Genomic DNA, 24,744 nt, shown 5'->3' with positions numbered 1-24,744 from the left:
GAAGAGCACAAACTCTTATGATTTTGCATGATTGAAAGACATTCATTAAAGAGACAGGAAATGAAGTGTATGCAAATTTAGGCAAGCTAATAAAAATATCTTTAAAGGGGGGGAGGGGAGGCAGAAAACACTCAATCAGTTCCCAGTAACATGCTGAACACGAAATTTGGAACAAAACCAGTTACAGCAGCTCAACTACACAGTAACATACTCTGGGAAATGGCATCCTTCTTATCCTGTACACCTGTTTGCTGACACAGACGTGTCCCACAGAAAAGCTGCATGAGGAAATGCAAAAGCAGAAAGTAAACACATTTCTTCCTTTTGCAGGATGACACTAAACTCTCACACAGGTGCTTACCAGGAGCTTTTTTGCTGATACACTGGCCTTCACAGAGTTTAGGTCCCATAAGGCAGGTAGCTTCTCAGTCAATTTCAGTTCCTCTGGGATGAGAGATTATTTTCCTCCCTCTGACCTAGTGAATGCAGCAATGACCAACACGCTCAGGATTTTTGCCCAGAAGGCAGTTGTGTCCCAACACCTTAGCTCCTTAACTCTCTGCAGAATGCCAGGCAAAGTGACAAAAAAAAAATAGTCTGCCCTTAGTTTGCATATGGAAAACAAAATACATACAATGGGGCGGCTGCTGCGGCTGTGTTTATTGCTTTGTTATTTCATCATTATTCACCACAGTTCTTGCCTTCATTTGCAGAGTTTGGGTTTTAATGTAATGGCCATTCAATAAAAATGTTGCTTTTAAGGGTTTGCATATCATCCCATTTTCTCTTCAACCCTTCAGCAACCATATGGCAAGCAATCAGGTCTGCAATCACTAGGTCCATATTATGTAGAGCATGATTTCAGCATTATGCTATTACCCATCTGTTTCTGTAGAAAAAGACATGAACCCATGTATAAGAGGTCAGTGGTTTCATTGCACACTGTATTCCAGAAATCTATCTCTGTTCACTTGAGATCACTTTTGTGATTTACTCTAGTCTCCAGGCCAGACTTTCTTTCTCGCTCTCTCCCCCACCTTTTTTTTTTTAAAGAAATACAGACAATCAGCACAATTTGTCTGTCTGACTGTTGTATAAAATTATTTGTAACTGTCAGAGTAGGCACTTAAACTTTCTTACTTAGGGATATTTATCCCAAGATTCTGCACTTAAAAATAAATGTGGGCGGTAGAGAGAGGAAAAATCAATCTTACCTGATTTTACATTTTTAACTGTCTACACAATAAAAAAAATGACAGAATTTTCAAGCAAAAGCAGACACAGAGCAGAGAAAAAGTTCAGATTCCTCCCTGCAACCTAGACTAATTCTTGATGTATCTATGTATGTATATATATTCATGTATATATCATATATAGATACATACATGCATGTATGCAAACATACATACACACATTTTTTCTGTAAATGTACTACCCTGTGGGTTTTTCCTGAGTAGCAGACCCAATTTGAACGGACAATTCAGTGGAATTCTTACTTGGGGTTTCATAAATGGAACTTTAGACATAATTACATCTCTGAAAAGAGTCAAAGGTCAGAATTTAGCATATTGTAATAAGCCAATGACTGTTAGGTAAAATTTGCTTCACATATTTTCATACCTCTTCCACAGCATATTGCTATTATTGACTTGAAACTGATTTAGGAAGTAGGATAGGAACATACAAATTGGCACGAAGCCTTTGGCAGGGAATCTTTGCAAAATCTATTGGGACATCAGAAGTAGCTCCGAACAGATGTGCTTCCGTGCCCTGTCTAAGAGGTTCTCATACCTGGTTGCTTGCTGAAATCAGATGGGGAGGTTTACAAACTTCTGATACCTGGATCCAAACCCCAGAGATTCTAACTTAATTAACCTGGGTGTGGCATGGACTATTATTGGATATTTTAAAGTTCCCCAGGGTACTTCTGCTGTGCATCCCAGACTGGAAACCTCTAGTCCAAGTAAGACATACTTAAATAAAGATCATCTTACTTCATTTCAGCATTAAATAAAAACCAAAACAATAACAGAACTAGTTGTAAATAAAACCTTAATAAAACTTATATAATAAGGTGAGAAATTATAGGATATCATCAATTACAAAATAAATGCTGTTCAATAGTAGCAGTAAATGTGAAATATTTGTATAGATTTGGATAATAATTTTATTTATAACTTTCAAGAAAACTAAATGGAAGACAATATTCAAAACCAACTTTAAATCTGGAACTTTAGTAAAATAATACAAAGTTTAACTAAAATTCCACAGAAAAGAATTGCAAAGTATTAGAAAAACTAAAGCCAAATTACTCAAAATTTACCATATACATACCCAAAAGTATCCACATAAAAATTACAATATACACACCTTTCACAAATCATTCATATAGCCATAAAATCTTAAGGTTTTTATATTTGTTTTATAATTTTGATTCAATAGTCTTAAGCAAAAAATACTTTGGAAAATAAAACAATTATTCAGAGATTTTTAAAAACATAGTTTCTGTTATACTAATGTTTAACACAATTGGCTATAAAAAAAGAAGTATCAAATTTAATACTGAAGAAAATGGATGGATATATAACAGACAAGTAGGTTTCTGTTAAGGCTATTAGAATTCTTTTTGAAAGGTACCCTGCTGTAACCAGTTAATCAACAAAACCAACTTTTCCAACCATAATCATTCCTGAACTAGAGGAGCAGAAAATACTTAGTTAGAAAAAATAGTTTCTCCTCTTTTGGACTTCTAGTATCTCTCAATCACTTTCATTCTTTTTCCTCCAGTCTTCTTACTTTCTCAGCCTTGATCCCTTCTTCATACATCAGGAACTTCTCCATACATCAGACTCCAACAAAACATTTTACCCATCCAAAGAAAAAAATACAGGAAAATAGTAAAACTATGTTGCAACTCAGCTTCTCTGCATTTAGTTGAGAAGCAAATGCCCACATAAATGGGAATTCCGTGATGATATGTTTTATCTGATCACAGTGAAAATGCATGCTTCATGCCAGGCACCGGTGGCAAATGCTTGTATTCCTAGCTACTCAGGAGGCAGAAAAGTCCATGAGATTCTTATCTCCAATTAACTACTCAAAAAAGCTGGAAGTGGAGCTGTGGCAAGTGGTAGAGCTCTAGGCTTGAGCAACACAAACCTCAGGGATTAGTGCCTAGGCTCTGAATTCAGGTCAGACCATCACACTCACACTCACACACACACACACACACACACACACACAAATGCATGTTGCATCTTCACAAGGCTATCCACAAGAATACATCATTTTTCAAAGGAAGAAACAGTTTACAAGAATACAATCTTGGCACATGACCTTTTTCTACAACAAAAGTGGAGGACTCAGTTGTCTATTTTGTGGATCAGACAGTAGCACATTATGTTCATACAAACAGACTGACTCCAATGGTGCATCGTACACAATCATATGATTTCCTCTAGATTTGTTCAACTTCTCTCTTTCTTTTTTTTTTGGGGGGGAAGAGGGGGTCCGGTCGTGGGGCCTAGACTCTGGGCCTGGGCGCTGTCCCTCAGCTCTTCAGCTCAAGGCTAGCGCTCTATCACTTGAGCCACAGCACCACTTCCGCCTTTTTTTCTGCTTATGTGGTGCTGAGGAATCGAACCCATGGCCTCATGCATGCAAGGCAAGCGCTCTACCACTGAGCCACCTTCCCAGCCCCCAACTTTTCTCTTTCCTTTGGGTATAGCTTTCAATACTGTCATATCTTAATCATGTACTCACCACCAAAACTCAGCTTTGACTAATTGTGAACCACATATTCCAACCAGCCAAAATAGAGTATAGCTATGAGCAAATGAGCAACCCATTTTTCTTAGTGAAGGAAAATATTGTTCATTCTTTTCAGCATTATTCAGAGTGGTAACAAAATGTGTAGATTGACTGTATGATGATATAACTGTCATTATACACTGAAAAATATTTTCCCAAAAAGGAATTTATATGGTTATAATACACATCATGTAAACAATAATATTAAATCATGTCAAGTATTTAAGGAAAGAAGAAAAAATATTCTACTGACAAAGGTTAAAATAGTTTTCATAATTGTCATAAAACTTGGCCCTGTGTTTCCTAGTAGTCAGGCAAAAAGAGAAGCATGGCAATGTAGACTAGTTTTATTACCATTAAAAAAGAAGCATGGGGGCTGGGAAGGTGGCTCAGTAGTAGAGTGCTTGCCTTGCATGCTCGAGGCCCTGGGTTCGATTCCTCCGCACCACATAAGCAAAAAGGAAAAAGCCAGAAGTGGCGCTATGGCTCAAGTGGTAGAGCGCTAGCCTTGAGCTGAAGAGCTGAGGGACAGCGCCCAGGCCCAGAGTTCAGGCCCCACTACCAGACCCCCCAAAAAAAAAAAAAGAAGCACACAAAAAAAGGTCCTGATAAGGGATCAGAGTGAGATTGATTAAAATATATGGTAAATGTGTGAACATGTGACAATGAAATCCCCTCTCCCTGTATAACTAAGGTAAGCAAGGGGAGAGGGGGGAGGAAGGGAGGATGGGAGGAAGGAAGAAAGAAGGAAGGAAGGAAGGAAGGAAGGAAGGAAGGAAGGAAGGAAGGAAGGAAGAGAAAGAGAGAAAGGGAAAGAAAGGAAGGAAGGAAGGAAGGAAGGAAGGAAGGAAGGAAGGAAGGAAGGAAGGAAGGAAGGAAGGAAGGAAGGAAGGGAAAGGAAAAAGTTCAAATTGAGTAGTTCTGGAGTTGGATCCATAGTTGACTATAACAGATGAACCAAGAATCCCAGGGACAAGTCCTGACTTAGTGTGTTCAAGCTCAGTGACTGGCTGAGCATAATGGGAAGCATGACCTTGATGTAAACAACTCAAAAGCAGTCCAGGTAACAGTCAATCACATTCTCTGGGCTGCCACCGGCACTTTCCAGATGTTAATATCCATATAGAACCTACTGAGGACTGATATTTACAGACAGATGAGTAGATAATAAAGAATGTTGTGAAGCTGGGTGCAAGATGGTAGTTGGGTCACATCCCCTGGTAACTCTCCTCCCTGACACACTAGATTGAACAGCTATTCTCAAACCAAACTTACCCAGAAGAGCTAACTTTCACCAGGGCTGGCAGCACAGTAGATTTGATTATACCAGCATGCCAGCAAGAGCTGGTAGTGTGGAAATGCCCATGCCAGCACGTATGGATGGATCAGAACTCAGAGGTAGGTATATGGTGAGTAAAACCATAGCACTAGGATCCCTCCACCAGCCCAGTTACTTCTGCATCAAAGAATTTCCAACCAACAGGAATACACCAGCTATATCACAGAACCCCTTCACCATCCCTTCTTCTGAATCAAAAGATAAGTCCTAAGGATTAGCACAACTTTGCCCCTAGACACAGCTATATCTTGGCCATCATGAAGTGACATGATCATACAGTGAGTTAACAACCACAAAGCAAAGTACTGCAGTCTTTGACCTGGGAACTAAACTGAGCCAGTATAGAGAAAAGCCTATGAGTTGACAAGAGCCTTGGAGATAGGGAAGATGGCATGGGTTAACTGAGGAGTCTAGTATTTGAGAGGCCAAGAGTCTTGCCCCTGGAAAGCAGTATAGTAACCAAGTATTTTCCAGTACTGGAGTTCTGGCTCAGTGTCCTAAATGACACTCCCGACAGATGTAATTATACAAATCAGACAGGGACATAACCAGTTTAGACTTAAATGAACAAAAATAAGGAGGGAAGGGAAGAGGAGGGGGAGGGAAAGAGAAAGAAAAGAAATTAAGAAAGAAAGAAAGGAAGGAAGGAAGGAAGAAAGAAAGAAAGAAAAGAAGGAAGGACGGAAGGAAGGAAGGTAGGTAACTAGCTCTGTAGAAAATAGCCATTTTCCTCCACAATGAAGGAAATGTTGACTATTTTTGCCTCTTTAGCTTTGTTAATTTTTATTGTTTTTGTTCTCTCTTGCACCCTTTTCTTTATTTTTCTCTTTCATATTCTCCCTTACTTTTTTTTATATGTGAACTATAATACCTACCTTCTAATAGCCAATTTTAATGACATCTCATTTACTCCCTCTTCTATTGCCCACATCATTTAGACTCCAAAATCAGAGAAATTTTCTCTATTATTTTTCACTTCTCTATTCCCCATACACAATCCTCCTTTATTGTCCTTATTTTGTAGTTGATGGTCAGATTTCTAGACTTAATTTGCCCTCTGCTCTTCCTTCTCACTATTTCTCTGGATTTTTTCTCTTTCTTATTTCTCATCATACCCCTCTTTCAACTTAATCTATCTTTCTTTCCCTCTCTACACCATAAATTTTATTCTAGTTACTATATTCGTATTATCTCTCTATATTCCTCCCATAACTACTCTTAATAACTAATGTCTTTTTAGTGCATGAATTCCTATGTTTGATTTCTTTATTTCTATAAAGACATGGGAGTAGTGGTGAAAATTGTTCTTAATGAGGAAATATTGTACTGGATGTGTGCATAATAATGTGTGAATAATTTCTGCAGCTATTGTTTTTCTTCTTGAGTGAAGAGGTTTGATTTAAACAAAAGTTTATATGTGAATTTCTGAGTCCTGAATCACAATCAAAATCTCATTACCAACACTTGGTTTCATTAAGTGTTGCAAAAACTTCAAGTAAAAGAATGCAAGAGGAGGGACTGGGAAGGTGGCTCAGTGGTAGAGCGCTTGCCTTGCATGCATGAGGCCCTGGGTTCGATTCCTCAGCACTACATAAGCAGAAAGAAAAAAAGCTGGAAGTGGTGCTGTGGCTCAAGTGGTAGAGCGCTAGCCTTGAGCTGAAGAGCTGAGGGACAGCATCCAGGCCCAGAGTTCAGGCCCCACGGCCGGACCCCCTCCCCCCCAAAAAAAGAATGAAAGAGGTTTACAAAAACAAACAAACAATAACAAAAACTTGATCTCAGATGCATGAATCCTATATGGAAACATAAGGAGTATGAAAAATAGGACAACATGTCCTCAGAAGTCAACCATTTCCCAGTAACAACTTGAAAGATAATGAAATGGATGAAATCTTATACAATGAACTCCAAAGATAATTGTGATTAATGAAATAAAAATGGAAAAGTATAAATAACTGAATAAACTCAAAAGAAATACAAATAAAAACTAAGTGAAATAAAGAAGTTATCAAGTATATGAAAGAGGAATATAATATACATACAGAATTTATTCCCAAAAATTCAATCTCTGGAAATGAAAACTTATAACACAAATAAAAAAACTAAGTTGAAAGTCTTCCTAGTAGAGTGGCACAAAGTCACAACTGAGTATAAGGATCTGAAGATAAAGTAGAGGTAAGACAAGTTAAAAATACTTTAAAAGTATATACTGTCCAGGTGCTGGTGGCTCATTCCTGTACAGTAATACTAGCTACTCGAAAGGCTGAGATCTGAGGATCAAGATTCTAAGCCACCCTGGCAGAAAAATCCAGGAGAGTGGTAAAGCCCTGAGTTCAAGCCCAGGACTGGCTCAAGAGAAAGTATATACAGCAAATTATATTAAACGAAGTAAGCCAGGCCCAAAGAAACATAGATCCCTTGGTTTCCCTTATTTGCAATAACTAGAATATGTCTGAGACAAGCAGAAATGATCAAATAAGTTGATGTTAGGTGAAATGAACCCCAAGATAAGGATTCAAATATTTTCTTCTTTCTTGCTATTGTTTCTAACATATTTATAAGATGAGTTCTTTGTTGCTTTGTATGTCCCTCCCTCACGGCATAACCCCTGTTTTCACTGTATTTGATGTTGGTATAATTTGGGGAGGGGAAGGGAAAAAACAAATTGCTTAAATAGGGATACAGGTGGACCCACTGCAACAATGAGATGTACAAGATGTTATGTTAAAAAACGAACTTTACAACTTTGGGGTAGTGGGGGAGGGGAGGGATGGAAAGGGGAAACAAAGGAGGAGGCAACAATGCTTGATAAGAAATGTACTCATTACCTTGCTCATGTAATTGTAACCCCTCTGTATGGCATTTTCACAATTAAAATAAATAAATAAAAAATAAAATTTTTAAAAAGACCTCCAGGAAAAGCTTTTAAAGGATCAGACTTTTGAAGCATAGAAATAGGAGAAGAAGGTGTGTACCCTATAAGCATAGATAATATATTCAGTAAAATAATAACAGAAAATTGTTTCAATTTGAGAAAAAAAAACAAAACAGGCTATCCAGGAAAAAGATGCTTTCAGAGCACCAAATAGACAAGATTTTAAAAACAGAAGTTACCTAACATATTATCATTAAAATACTAAATACATAGAACAAAGAAAGGCTATTAAAGGCTACAAGAGAGAAAAAAACAAGTTACATATAAAAAGGTCAATCTATTGGAAAAACAGTAGAAACTATAAAAGTAAGGAAGATTTGGAAATAATATTTCCAAGCAATGAAAGAAAATAACTGTCAATCTTGATTAATGTATCCAGAAAAGTTATCCTTTATGATTAAAGGAGAAGTAAAAGCCTTTCAGTATAAACAAAAAGTAAAGGAATTTGTTTATGACTCAAGCACTGCCCAAGATGCTTAAAGGATTCTTCTACATTGAACAGGAAAATAAATGAAACTAGGAAAATACAAGGAGCAATAAAATCTATTAGATAAGTAGATAACCAAATGAAGATTAGGAAAAAAGCAAACATTTTTTAAAAGCAAAATGATAGGGAATACTGAATATATTTCAATAATAGCACTCAGTTTTCCAATCAAAGACATATACTGGTAGACTGGATTAAAAAAAAACAAAAATAACAAAAAACAAAAAACAAGACTCAAATTGAGTGCTGGTAGCTCATGCCTATATAATCCTTGCTACTTGGGAGGCTGAGATCTGAGGATCCCAGAGCAATGCCAAAGCAGGCAGAAAAGTCTGTGTGACTCCTATCTTTAATTAACCTTGAGAAAACAGGAAGTCAAACTAGTAGAACATTCTCTTTGAACAAAAGAGCACAGGAACTGAGCCTAAGCCCCTTGAATTCAAAATAAAAAGAAACAAACAAACATAAAAAGACCCAATGATTTGTCACCTAAAAAAAAACAATGTATCTCACTGAAGAAGATAATCATTGGCTTAGAGAAGAAGGATTTAAAATAAAGTTTTCTTAACAAATGAAGTCTGAAAGAAAGCAGGACTATCAATATTCATCTGACAAAACTAGACTTAACCAAATTAGTTATGAGACAAAAACTATCACTTTATTTTAATAAAGAAAACAACCTAACAAAAGGAGATAAAAATTACACACGTATGTCCACCGAATAACAAAACACTTAATTTTAGAAAACAAACACTACTGAGCATAGAAGTACAGATAAATCTGAACAAAATAATAGTTAGATTTCAGTGTCCTACTTATTCTCATCCAGACAAAAATGCAACAAAGAAACATCAAAACTAATGAAAAACGCTGAAGGTATACCTCAGTGGTAGAGAGCCAAAAACTGGGTAAAGACGCAAATTATAGAACAATTTCTTTCATAAATATAGATGCGAATACTCTCAATGAAATACGTGTAAGCAGAATTTTAAAACATTTGTAAAAGATTCCATGAGCACCTTGGTTTCAATCCAGCAATATATGACTTGTTCAACATACACAAATCAGTAAGTGTAATAAAATTCATAAATAAAATCAAGGACAAAATTCACACAATAATATATTGGCCCAGAAAAAAGCTTGTAACCGAATTGAACAGTCTTTTATGATGAAAGAATTGAAGAAACAATGAATATAAGAAATATACTTTAACATAATGAAGGCTATATATGACAAACCAATATATAACATCATACTAAATGGGGAGAAAGTGAAATCATTTCCTCTAGAGTCAGGAAGGAGACAAGGTTTCTACTCTTGCCATTCTGATTCAGTATACTGATGAATTTCCTAGCTAAAGCAATAAGGCAAAAGAAAGAAGTAAAAGGGATACAAATAGGAAAGAAAGAATTCAATTTATCCTCATTTGCAGATGGTATGATTCTAAAATTTAAAGACTCTGCCAAAATACTGCTACAGCTGATAAACAGTTAGACAAATCAGAATACAAAAACCAACATATAAGAAATAAGTCTTTCTACATACAAACAATATGCAAAGGAAGGAGGAAACTGGGAGAGAATGAGGGGAAGGGTGAGATTGTCCAAACAGAAAACCGTAACTGTAACCCCTCTGTACAACGCCTTTATAATAACAATAAAAATTTAAAATAAAAAATTCAGGCTGAGATACAGATCAGGGAAACAATACCTTGCACAACATTTTCAAAAACTACATAAGAATGAACATAACAGAGAAGGTAAAAGATCTCTACAATGAAAACTCTAAAGTGATGAATGAAGAAGGTAATGAAGACTTTAGAAGATGGAAAAAGACTTCCCATGTTCATGGACTGGCAGAATCAGTATTGCCACAAGCTATCTAAAAATTCAGCAAAATCACAATCAAAATGCCAATTTTACTCTTAACAGAAGTAGAAAACATCGATTCTGAAATCTAGATGAAAGCATAAAAGACAAAATAGCAGAAATAATTCTGAGCCAAAATAGGCTAGAGAAATCAACATACCAGGGCTTCAAATTATACTACAGAGCCACAGTAATAAAAACAGCATTGTATCAAGAATAGAACAGAAGACACAAAAATAAAGCCAACAGCTACAGTCAACTGATTTTTGACAAAGAGCCGAAAACACAGGTTGGAGAAAAGACAGCTTTTTCAACAAATGATGTTAAGAAAACTGGCTATCTACATTTAGAACACTGAAACTGGACCTTTAATCATTCAGTCTGTACAAAATAAATTCAAAACGTATCAAAAATCATGATAAGCCTTAAAACTTGGAAAGTAAAACATAGGGTAAATACTTTGCATACAGGCATAGGCAACTGTTTTCTGAATAGAACTCTAATTGCCCACAAAATAAGAGAGAGAACTGACAAATGGGACTGCATCAAATTAAGAAGCTTCTGTGCATCAAAGGAAATAATTATCAGAATGAAGAGATAACCCACAGAATGGAAGAAAAATCTCTGCAAGCTATTCATCACAAAGCATTAATATTCAGAATATACAAAGAACAAAAAAATTAAATACCAAATAATAAAAATTCCAATTAATAAATAGGCATATAATTTGAACAGGAAGTTCTCAGAAGGACAAATGGCTAGTAAATAAATGAAGAAATGTTCAACATCCTTAGCCCTAAAGGAAATGTAAAACAATTGACACAGATTTCATCTCATCTTAGGCTGGCAATCATCATGCCAACAGACAGCAAATGCTGGTGAGAATGTGGGAAGAACTCTTAAACACAGTCCTCTTGACTTTCACAGCAAACAGAGTAAGGGCTCAGGAAATAAGCTTGACTTCTTCTGATCATTCAAACTTTGCAAGCCAGGGTGGCCATCTTGGGCTAAGAACTCCAGTGACGTTGAGCGAAATGAACCCCAAGATAAGGACACAAGTGGTTTTTCTTTCTTGCTATTGCTTCTAATGTATTTATAAGGTACCACATGATTTTTTTTTGTTGCTTTGTGTGCCCCTCCCCCATGGCATAACCCCTGTTTTCACTGTATTTGATGTTGGTATAATTTGTGGAGGGGAAGGAAAAAACAAATTGTTTAAATAGGGATACAGGTGGACCCATTGCAACAATGAGATGTACAAGATGCTATGTGGAAAAACAAACTTTACAATTGTGGGGGAGGGGTGAGTGTAGTTGTTGAGGTGGGAGGGAAGGGATGGTAGGGGAAAAACAAAGGAGGAGACAACCATGCTTGGTAAGAAATGTACTCATTACTTTGCTCATGTAGCGGTAACCCCTCCTCTGTACAGTATTCTCACAATAAAAAAAAAAACTTATTAAATAAAAGAAAAGAACTCCATGTGTAGACGCTGGACTTTTACTTGGCCCCGTATACCAGCTAAATTACCAGGAAACAGAAAGGATACAAATGAAATTAAGACTCATGTATATGAGAGAGGGAGAGGGGCAGATAGGGTGTGTATCTTGGTCCTAGAGCTTGAACTCAGGGACTGGGTGCTATCCCTGAGCTTTTTTGTTCAAGGCTAGTGATCTACTTTTTGAGCTACAGCTCCACATCTAGCTTTTTAGGGGTTAATTGGAAATGGGTCTCATAGACTTCCTGCCAAGGCTGGCTTTGAACCACAATCGTCAGATCCTAGCCTCTTGAGTAACTAGTAGTAACCAGCTAAAAAAAAATTTTACAAAAATTCTAAAAAAAATGAATGTTTTAATTTGACAGTATAATATAAAAACTAGTGCAAATGTGGTTATCATCATCAGACATATATGAAATAGTCAATATACTTGATAAAACTACACATACCTCAATGCATAGACCACTTATTAAAATGTATTAATCCATTGCCTTCTTCACTTAGATCATACCATATGAGACCCGTGATTTTATTTTTACATATTATGTAGGTTTTGAAAACCCACATGCCCTAAAGCAAGTAAACAAATCCAAATCTTTATTTCATTTGCTTTCTTTTTTATATAGTATATTGTGAACCCATACAATTTTTATGTAAATTCCCAATTTCCAATAGTCTTGAACTTGGAAGAATTTGAAGGTTTTTTTTCCTTTGTGGTATTTTTTAATGTTGTGGAGAAGTGAAAACAAGGCTTTCACATGGCAGTAAGGTGTCCTACACTGAACTTCCTTCCCCAGCCCATAAGCTATATTTTACTTTCTTCATTATAACCAACATAAACAACATAGCTAATTGTTATTTTCTGTAGACATATTATCCATGTGCATCATTTAAGCCAGGATCATTGTAAAAATATTTTGCACTTAGTACATCTAAAATAAATGTGTCTGCATGGAATATAAAATCTACTTTTAATTGATATCAGGTTTTAAAAAGATATTTGTTTTCTATTTTTTTAAGTCTCCTGTGTGTAAGTTCATATTCTAATTTTGGGGCAAAAATAAATAAATTACACTTCTACAGTATCTGATCACTATTTTCTATATCAGAATTAAATATACATGGAACATTTTGCCTTTGTTACACCAATCAGATTTTGTAATCCATTTGATTTGGTTGCCTACATTGGCATTCTGTGGCTAGTCACAAACCAGCTTCCCTCAAGTACAGATACAAATTCGATGTTCAAAGCATACCGATCGGCACATTTTCATATCCTTGGCTTGTCCATTCTTATGCCCAAGGAAGAATATGGCAGGTTAGGAGGGCATCTTCATAGTTACACTATTTGATTCTTGCTGCTGCTTCCTCAAGATATGAAAATAAAGATGCCTGTGGTTCCTCTATTATTCTATTTTATCTTATTTTACATGTGATAGTCTAACCTTTCACACCAACTGCAGGGAAGTTTGGACTTCTCAGAATTCATTTAGAAATATTCAGCTCAGTATTTGTTAATGATACAGAATTGCATCACTACCGAATTTACTAGAGACCTGGGAAATCTGAAATGATTTCCAAAACTAAAGGAATATCTTGGCCCTCAATGCTGACAATACAGTTTCAAGACCAAAAGGAAAGGTCTCTCAAATATGATCTCGAGATATTTAGCACAGGTAAAACTGGAGAAAGCATGTATCAAAGCCCAATTCCTACAAGAGGTCACACTCCAAAGGAAGAAGAAATCTGGCATGTTTTATATGTGGTTAAGCCATGCAAAAGTGCTTGGGATGATGAACCGAGAGGAAAGCTGTGAGGAGTGTTACATCTTTGCTGTTAATGACTATTTGCTGTATTTACACATGTCAACTCCCGATTATCATACTGGAATATGGTCTTTGTGAACACCCTATGTTCATCAAAATTGAACATTTCAGAAAGTAGACACAGGAAGCAAACATTAGCCACATGATTAGGAAGCTTCCTATTCCAATACATCAAGTGCAAACAGGATTCTAAAATAATAAAGGGAATGGAACTAAAAGAAACAAAGGGAGGTGATACTTGGAGTAACACACACAAAATGAATTATTGTTCCTTAGAAGAAGAATCCACATTTAATTAGCATCACTGCATTTTTATAAGTCACAGTAAAACAAAATGGGAAAACAAAAAATAGTTAAGCTGAGTAACTTCTCAAATACAAATCAATAGGACAAAAGTCTAGATTATTATACTAAATTTCTTTGCTCCACATGCACCTACAATTATAATGTTAGAATTATGCATAAAAATAAGAATCTTTACATTCCTTATAACCATGGGTCCTAATTCCAAGAAGATGCTCCTAAACTTCTAATAATAACTCTGATGGATTGTTTATAATGACATGGAATAATTAATTAATAATTATGGTACAAAAGCTTTGACAGAACATTTCTTTCAGAAAAATCTCTCTTCCAGTCACTGGTGGCTCATGCCTGTAAGCCTAGCTATGCAGGAAGCTGAATTCTGAGGATCAAGATTCTAAGCTGCCCTGGCAGAAAAATCCAGGAGATTCTTATCTCCAATAAACTATTCACAAAAAGCCAGAAGAGCCACTATGGCTCAAGTGGTAGAGAGCTAGCCTTGAGCAAAAGCACCTCAGGGACAGCACCTAAGCTCCGAGTTCAAGCCCCTGAGCACACATGCACACACAGACACACACACACACACACACACACACACACACACACACACAAATGGAAGGAAAAGCAAAGAAAAAAAAGAAAGATATCTCTTGGACTCTGACTATCTGGATCTGTAGGAATGAAAAATATGGGGTCATATCTGTTATCCTTCCATTCTCTTGCCATGTGGCAAACATTGGTAATCAATAAGGAGCTTCTTTCAGCTAATCCAGACTTATCTCAGAAGCTTCAATATAACATCAGAAACAACCATTGCCAATCAATAAAGATTTGGCAGGCGATGTGAAACCTATGTGCCATTGCTAAGTTAAAGCATGTATTCTTTGGAGCACTCACTTTAGCACTTATTAATATTCTTTTTGACATTCTGTAAAAATGTATGTGTGTCAGAGGGTGGGAAGATATAATAAGAAAAATAAAGTCTCATGGGCATTCTTTTATTATAAATTCTACCAGGGCAAAGACCATGATTCTACTTCTTCCACATACCCCTAAGTATCTAGCATGGTGTTTGGCTCGTATTCATTAATTAATAAATATTTTCTGACTTAATTTTCTTAATGAGTCAAGCTAGGTGTGTACTTACTTCAGTGATCCAGCCCTTAGTATTTGTGAGGCCCTGGGTTCAAACCCCAACTCAGCAAAAATAGAATCATTTTATCAGCAAGATTCTTGCCATGCATGTGGCTGCTTGCTTGTTTGATTACAGCAGTACATTATGATCCAAATGAAATAAAACTTAGAAACTATGACACCAAAGGTAACTGGCAGGGTTGAGTAATTATAGAAATACTGGTCCACAATCTCCCATCTGCAACTCTAAAAACAAAAAGCTTTGAAAGGCTTTTCATAACTCCTATGGCAGCAAAACCAGACCTGAACTAATTTCAAGAAGATTATTTTGAATCTTTATTTATCCCACTCAGTGTGAATATTCATACATTGCAATGCAGAAACATGAATATGTTTGATTATAGGGTGCTGCCCCAGACCCAGCTGGAGATATTGCATAATGTGTAGTATGTGCACCATATTACCTTTCTGAAAGAAAATTTCTGAATGCAGAAATACATCTGCCCCAGGGGTTTTGGAAAGGGGCTGTAGACCTGCAGGTGTAAACTTCCTACAAAGTCATCTCTGACCTATTGCACAAATGATCGACATCACTTAGTCTGATTAGATAATCTCTAAAGAGATATTTGGAAGACACAACACTTTTTAAAAACTAACTTTTAAGCTATATCACATCTTTTCATATTATGAAGTGTTGAGATGATGATTCTGGGCTATTGATCCCTTTTGGGATCAGGTTTTCCCAGACTTTCTGGATAAAGTTATTTCAATCTGTGTAAGCCACTGGGCATTTTATACTCCCTCTACTGCATTTCAGAATAAACTTCACATTAATGGCCAATTATAGTATATTAGGACTTCATTTGACCCGTAATATTTCTGATCATATACAGCCACCACCATCCGTCTCCCTTACAATTGTCGCCTTGATCACCTGACTTTTTGAAAATATTATTACAATACATAGAAAAGAAAGACATTTTTTGTAAATTAATGTCATAAAGATTGAAACTTCCTCCATCCCTACAAAATGTAACAGCACAAAAAAGCCTCCAAAAATGTGTTTTCAGTTTTTAAGAACCAGAAGTTGACAAAGGCATTTAACACAGTCCCTTTAAAGGCTTGCAGCATTATTCACTCAGCCTTTGCCAAATGCTTTCCTTTTATTTTTCTTTTGCATGAGTTTACCACCTCGCAGCAATGCCGTTTATTGTCGCATGTGATGGGGAACAGACCTGTTTGTGCTGTCACAATGGCCAATAAAACTGAGCTGGAGACTCTTCATTTTAAACCTAAAATAAATAACTAGATTTCATTTAAACCTCCCTGTGTGAATCGGGGCAATCTTCCCAGAGTCTTCACTTTAGCTGCTTTTAATGCCCAACTACTTAGGAATCAGGAGTGTGGCGTGTTTAGTGACTCTGATCCTCCCATCAGTAAGCTGATCCGGTGATAAAATGGAAAGGGGCCTGGTACTATTTGCATTTTTACTCAGTTTAGTCACAGATCACAAAATAAATTAGTAAATTGAGCAACAAGGCTTCCCATTTGTAAAAACCCCAATGTTGGAAGTAATCATCTATGCTTAAATTCACAAATCCCTAAAAATGGAATGATTTCCCTGTCAACTAATGAAAATAATGTTCTCGCTACAGCATCCATTTAGAACACCCTCCCCCGCCCCCTCAGCCTGCTCTCTATGTACAAGGCTACAGGCTGTGTTGGAATTTGGAATCTCTCATTTCTTCTTTTAGCCAGTTTCATTTTGACATATCCATGTATACCTACAATTGACCCCTCCTCCACTCCCCCTTTCGAAGCTCATCTAAGCAAGCTTTATTATTTCCATTTCACACATGTACATGAAGTATTTCCACCACATCTACCCTCCCCCATTTTTTTCCACCTCCCTCCTCCATCTCCCACTAGTACCCACCTCCCAGATAGGACATGTTTTACCTTACTTAATATTCATTTTTGTTAAAGTTTAAAGGGCTTTACCATGGTATTTCACCTATGTATATACTTAAAAGCACACTTGATCATATGTGTGTATGTATGTGTGTATGTATGTATGTATGTATGTAATCCTGTAGGTGTTTTTTTATTTAGGTCTAACGTCCACATTGGAGAAAAATGTAAAATGTGTCTTTATGAACTTCTCTAAAATTGATGATCACCAGCTCCATTCATTTCCTTGCCAACAGCATGATTTTGTATTTCATTCTTCTAGTTTTTCGTTTTGTGCCAGTAATGGAGCTTGAACTCCTGGCCTTGCTCTCTTGCTTGTTTTTCCTGTTTTGTTTTGTTTTTCCATTCAAGACTGTAACAGCTTTGCTTCTGGTTCTTTGCTGGTTTACTCTTTGCTGGAGATATGAGTCTTATAGACTTTTCTGCTCTGGTTAGTTTGGGGTCATGATCCTCAGAGCTCAGTTTCCCAAGTAACTATGATTACAGATGTGAGGCAACAGCACCCAGTGAATTTCATTCTTCTTTATGGTGGAGTAAGTCTTCATTGGACTATCATTCTTCAAAGTGGCCATAGGCCACTTGTAAGTAAATCAAAGAAGAAATGAATGGGTTGTATAGGTAGGTTTTCCTGACCCCCTCCTCTCTAGCCTTTAGGACACAAGACACAAATGGAAGAGGGAGTTGGGATAATCTGATAGCCCAGCAGATCCACTTGTTAACTAGTTTAACTCAAAGTTAAATGCACACTGAAACAATGCCACAAAGGTTTATCAAGGAATGAAAGAATCTAGCTCAGTTCTGTGCCAGAATGACAGCCTAACCAATCAAGACAAAAACTCCATCATTTAGAGACTGCAAACTCTTGTCAAAATTCGTAATACTACTGATCTACAATTTGGGGATGACTCACAAGGACACCAGGTCATTCTCCCTGTAGAGCCAAAAACCTGATGAAAGACTTTAAAGACTGTAATACTGAGAAGATGCAGAATTTTCTGACTACATAGTGTAAAGTCTCATGTCACAGTGGCTTTTGTCCATGAAATATTTAGCTTAAGGATGTATGAAGAAGATGAGTCAACAGCACTGAGATTTTTTAACTGGAACTCTAGGAAAGTTGAGTTTTCCAACCCTAAAAGTACAGCACCAGCACTTAAGTTCTTTCTTAAAGACAGGGCTTTGGGTGGACTCAATCCAGACTGTGTGATAACAAAGTCAATGCCAAGACTATGGTCTACCTAAGATAATAAACAGTAACAAAAAACCCCAAAGCCCTGGGATCACCCCCAGACTGTGCAACATCTTTATCAACATCACCACAGCATAGAATTGACAACTTTGAATATTATAGTAATGGCATCAGGCAACAAATGTAAGACAATAGGAAGAGGAAGGTAAACAAAAGATGGTATTAGGGGTGGAGATGATGGAGTCAATATCCTATATGACTTTGGAATGTCCAACTTACTCTGTTTCAATCCAAAGCATGGAACCCAAGAATTGAGTCAACAGTGAACTTCATCAACTGAAAAACAAACATCAGGACACTCTATTGTTATTTTTATTGTCCTTAATTTCCACCAATGGTGGCGAAACAGCAAGTGTGTCATGGAAAATATGACACGTGACTCATAAATACAACACAAAGGCTTCCCTGAGCATGGAAGAAACTAAATAGCACACATTCTGACTCGTAACTACTTTGTTTTAAATAACCATAGGTTTAAAATATAACTTGCTCAGTTTTTTAAGTCTGAGGTAATAATAATAATAAATCATAGCAGCACTGTAAGTCTAGTAATATATACTTGTCTAGTGAGATATTTTCTTTCTGTTCTATAAAAATAAAGATGAAAAACTGGCATTGTGTGAGTTTGAAACTCATTGTTTCTGAAAATGTGACTGCTGCTGACCTCTACTAAAGAAGACAAAAGAGAAAAAGCACAAACAAACAAACAAACAAACTGCTATGGGAGTCATTCTAATACATTCCTTGCTGATGCTAATCTCATTTCTTCACTGTGCTCCCTCTTCAATAATGGTGGTCATCTAAGTACTGTTAATCCTTTTAGCAGGCACTAATAATTATGCATTAGTCCAAATAACATTAAAGCCTTTTTTTCAAATAATTACATATATAATGGATGTGTCTTTTAAAAGTTGTTTACAGCTAATTAACCAATGAATAATTGTTTTCTCTTCCTGAACAGAGAGAGCTTATCTTAGAGTCACAGTTAAAAATGCTTTTTTTTTCAGTTTTACAGATGTTGGTAGCAATTAAAACTGTTAAAACACTATTAAACAGAAATTCTTGTATTAAAGGGCTTTCTCATCCCAGTTGTGGTTTCTCAACAATGGCATCTTTAAAAATTATTTCTAGTTTGAAAGGGTACCAGTGGCCTTGAACCTAGCAGAGCCCTCTCAAAATAGTTCAAATTCCTTAGTATCACAACACAGTTTGCTTGTTGCTATATGACTAGTTTAATTGTGGGATGTAATAAAGGTCATAATTAATATCCCAACACAGACACTAACAAACAATTTTAAATTGCCAGCATAATCAAATGATGCAAACATCTATGAGCTACAAAAGTTCATTGCCGCAACTGACAATTTCTTAATTGTATTCAGTCATTCATGGAAATTTTATTAACATCGAACTGATGTATCCTGCCCTTACTCTGTCACAACACCAGGGATCTAATTTCATTATTTTCCACAAGATTTGCTTGACTACTGCCATGATTCTAATATTGCTTTAGTCCAGATGTTTATGCTATTTAAATTAGGAAGAAAAGGCTTTTGGGTAAACACAATTAAAGAAGTTTTTTTTTTCAAATTTAGTTTAACAAACTTCTTTTAATTAATGCATATAGCTGCAATGTTGAGGCCTTTTCACTGGTTTTATGTTCATTTCCTACTGTGGGCAACATAACATTGAGTGTACAACTACAGCTAAACAGAGCCACCTTTTAATTTTTCACTTACATCCCAGTGCTCATTAAAGTGAAAAATAGAAGCACATGACTGCTCTTTAACTTTAATCAATCTTGTATATGTGTGTGTGTGTGTGTGTGTATTCACAATTTAATTCCTGCACATATAGTTAACACAAATACAGAGATACAACTATGTAAAAGACTCCAGGTAAATCCATCTGATATTGAGTCAACATTGGAATACCTTTTTTTGCAAAATTATGCCATAATAAGCATATTTTACAGTCCCCAGTATTCTCTGGCATTAAATGGTATTTTCAAGGTATTGAGAACCTTTAGAAAAAATAACATTTTTTTAATAAAAATGTTAATGGATCACTCATGGAAGTTATTCACATGGGTGGAAGTTTTTGAAACTCATAAGTCTATTTCACAGGAGCTGAGTTCTAATATATCAGTAAGAATTTTGTTTGTTTAATTATTTCAATCATTAGGTTCCTTGCTTTAAGTAATTTTAACAACTCCACATGCTTTGTACTAGAAGCTAATAAACCTAGATCACTTTTGGAAAAATCATAATGGTCAAAATACCAATGTATGGCAATTAGATCCTGTTGTACATCAACTCATGAAATAACATTATTTATTAACAAGAGGCAAATGATTACAAGAGAAACCAAAGGATTATATTTCCTATTTATTCGTATATGCAGATGTTATTGAATATGTTAGGAGAGTCTCAGCCCCCTCAATGTTTTAAAACCAATGAATTAGTCAAAAATCCAGGCCATCTAACAAAACCAAGGTATTCTGATGCAAAACAGAACCTCAGAGATACTTTAAAATCATCTGTAAGAATGTCAGTGACAAGAATTTCAAGCCTACCTGGCTTTAATACCTTATTTCAATTCTGATATCAGCACAATCAATTATACAACTTCAGCTGACTGATGAAACTCCCTCCAGTGTATCTGAGCAAAAACAACAAAATTTCCTCTAAGATCTAGGCCTGGAATGTCTCAATATTTCACAAGCACAGGGATATTTACAAACAACTGCAACATCTGCTATCATTCTGAAATCATGCCTGCTAACATTTATCTGGAAGAGGTTAGAATTTTCTCAATCTATAAAGTCTTTTCCCCACCAGGAGTTTGGAAGAAGCATCATACAACATTATTGATGGTTTTTTCTTACTAGTATTATTTCTCTGTGACTGAATTGATTAGGTATAGCTATTCCTTGAATCTAATATTACCTAAAAAAAGATACTGCTAAAAAAATGGTCTAATCAAATACTTCCCTTCATTTTACTAACTTCATTATAAAAGGGATGGCGGTCTTATCTTTGTTCCCTAGATTACAGGTAACAATAAGAGCTTACAATTGAGACTTTGTTTAGGGTTTACCTTAGAGTTATTTACTCACTATACCATTATTACCATCTATAGGGAAGAATAATAGTGAATCTTCTGGTTATTCTTTTTTCTATAAATAATTAGATTAAGAGAGATAAAAGAACTTAGTCTCTGAGGTTTCTGTAAATAATAATAATAATAATACCACCAGGTTTTGTGCTGTGTAATGTTTGAATGTGTGTTTGTGAGAGTGGGGGAGGGGAAAGTTGGAGAGAAATAGTTCCCAACAGGCATAATTCATCTGGATTACCAAAAAATATTTGCCCAGGGTGGGTTCTATACCTTTAAATGTTAGTTTATTTCCCTCAGGAGCTCTCTATTTTAGAAAGCTTCATTTGGCAAAGTTTCCAAGTATACCGTGTCAATTTTATAAAAACTAAAAATATTGTTGAAAAAATATTATCCCAAGAACATACGTAAAATTATAAATATTCAGCACATCAAGCTTTTGATATACTTTAGTGCACATGAACTGAGTAGCTGTCAAAATTACAACAGGCAACTCAAGTAATTATGCAGATTTATGCAAAACATTAACAAGAAGAATTAAATGCACAAATGAGGTGGCTACACTTGAATTGTTAAGATTATGAATAATTACCATGAATCTTTTTGCTCTTAATATAACTTGTTTTTGATAAACAAAGCCTTAATTATCAGAATACTTTTGAGAATTTTGGTGACCTTCATTAATCTTACAAAACAAGTCTCTTGTGTTCTGCATTGTAAAAGGCACATGCTCAGAATAAGTACACAAAACCTTGGGAAAAGCATATGTTAATGGCTACTACAAACTAGTGAAGGATACTTTGGCTGCAGGTACACAGCATTCTGCACACGTAACCAAAACAACACTGAGAACTTGAAGGTACATTCAGCTGGAAAAAAAAAAAAAATCTGGCACAGAGCTGTGGAGGGAGGCTGGAAAAATATCTGAAACTCTGAAAAAGTATTTCAATCTTGTAAAATATTGGGTTAATTTTGAAACAGAAGGAAAATAGCAACCTATTAATTCTTCCTTTCTAAGATGCAATGAGTCCAATAAATCATTTCTAAAATAACAAAGTACTGAAAACATTCAGTCATAATTCTTTTCAAATGTATCTTTCAGCTACCAATTTTCCTTCGGCAAAGACCTATCCCAACGTCTGTGGCAATGGTACCTCCACCTCCATTCCTAGGCACCATTTTCTGAATGTGTTCTTCACTCAGCTCCACCAGTAATTTTTACCCTGCCCATCTTCTCTCACATAAGCAGTGGGACCTCTTCATGTCCCCTCAGTTAATTTCAGAATTAATTTGCAACGCTGTCATCAACACTGTAACAATTCACTGATCAACAATTGCAATTCTTCATAACACTGTCAAACTCCCAGCTGCCACGGTGGCAGACTGCATTGCCCCAGCTCCAGACACTGCTTTGGGACTGGAGGAAGAAAAGGACTTTGGAAGGATCTAGGCTTTAAAGCTACCCACAATATCTCTTCCCTGGAGAGCAAGCTGTCAGATGAGTGGTGTTTTGTCATTAAAACACACACACACACACACACACACACACACACACACACACACACACACACACCAAGGGATTGGAATTTGTTTGGGTAAATGTCAAATAGGTTTGATGCATAAAAATTAACTTAAAGAGGTCACACTCTGACAGGGTACAAGCCTGCACATTAAGAATGGTTGTATCTTTATAGATCATTACATGAAAAGATATACCAGTCCAGAAAGGTCTAAATATCCCACGGACAGTACAGATTGTACAATAACTCAAAGGAACAGACAGTAAATACTGCTAAATTATGCCCAGACGAGTTAATAATTCTCAAGCATATTTCTGAAGACCATCCTGGCTAAAACACATTACCAGCATATTGCCAAGTCTCTGCCTGCTGTCCCAGAAACTTTAAAGATTTAAAGAGAGTAACTTATTTTAAATGATTCCCTCCTCCCCCCTAGGACTGCATCCAAGTCAACAGAAAAGTAGCCGCCTGGGACAATCTGCTCCCATGTCTGTCCCTCATCTCATCACATGTGTGAGCGTGCTATTGAAGTCACATTGGTCTGACATGGCAGAAACACAGAGGGATTGACCAAGAAAAGAAAGGAAAACTCTATTCTAACTGATAACAAAGAGACTGCTTTGGTTTTTAAAAAAGAAAAATAGAAGCGTGCATAAGAACTTGGCTTAGATTAATAAAGTAATAGCAAGATCATTTCCTGATTCATGACAACAAAAAAGGTAAAGGAAACTTGCTAGTTAGAGTAAGGAAATTTTTTACCCTTCCACCCACAAAAAATGTATCAGCCACCTTTCTCATCAGTTCTCACTATTTATGGCAGAGTATTCAATGGTGATCTTTTTTCTGCCCTCCCTGTCTCTTTCTTTCTTTCTTTCTTTCTTTCTTTCTTTCTTTCTTTCTTTCTTTCTTTCTTTCTCTTTCTTTCTGTCTTTCTTTCTTTCCTTCTTTCTTTCTTTCTTTCCTTCTTTCTTTCTTTTTCTTTCTTTCTCTCTTTCTCTTTCTCTCTCTCTCTCTCTCTCTCTCTCTCTCTCACACACACACACACACCACACACGCCTTTCATCAACCCTATGAGGTTAAAATATAGGTACAACTCCACAGTTTTACCATGACCATGATACAGCTTCCCAAATGGTACTCAATAAAACAAATACAATTTAGGACACATCTTTGGATTCCTGGAAAATTTATACACATGCTCATATGGCAATCCTGTGGGTGCTCTGGATCAAAATTTCATTTTTGACTTGTTTTTCCATCTGCCATATAAAAATATACAACCTTCTATCCAGTGAAATGTCATAGATGGCACTTTTTCTGTTTTCAACATCATAACTTAATACTCAAAGATAAAGAAATGTCCTGAGATTTATGGTGCATCATTAAGTAACAGAGGAGGGAAGGGTGAAATGTAGTATCTCAAGATTTCAATTTTTTAAGAGAAACTCATAAAAGGACAAAAAAAACCCCACAAAGATCCTGTTTTGATAAACTACAGCTAGTGAGAATGAGACTATGGAAAGGTTAGACCCTGTATGCTTACAGTAGCTCCCATCCTTCTCTCCATCTTTCTCCTCACCACTTCTCTTTTGTTCGTGGCCCTGCCTGGAAGTACCCCAATAAAGATTCAACTCAGAAAATGCAGAGCAATTTCAGCTTCCTGTTTTCATATGAAATTTCATTTGGATTC

Source organism: Dipodomys ordii, unplaced genomic scaffold, assembly GCF_000151885.1.
Source record: "Dipodomys ordii isolate 6190 unplaced genomic scaffold, Dord_2.0 Scaffold37, whole genome shotgun sequence".
In the NCBI taxonomy this organism is placed as follows: Eukaryota; Metazoa; Chordata; class Mammalia; order Rodentia; family Heteromyidae; genus Dipodomys; species Dipodomys ordii.
The sequence above is the reverse complement of the archived record's forward strand: the minus strand, read 5'-3'. Positions refer to the sequence as shown.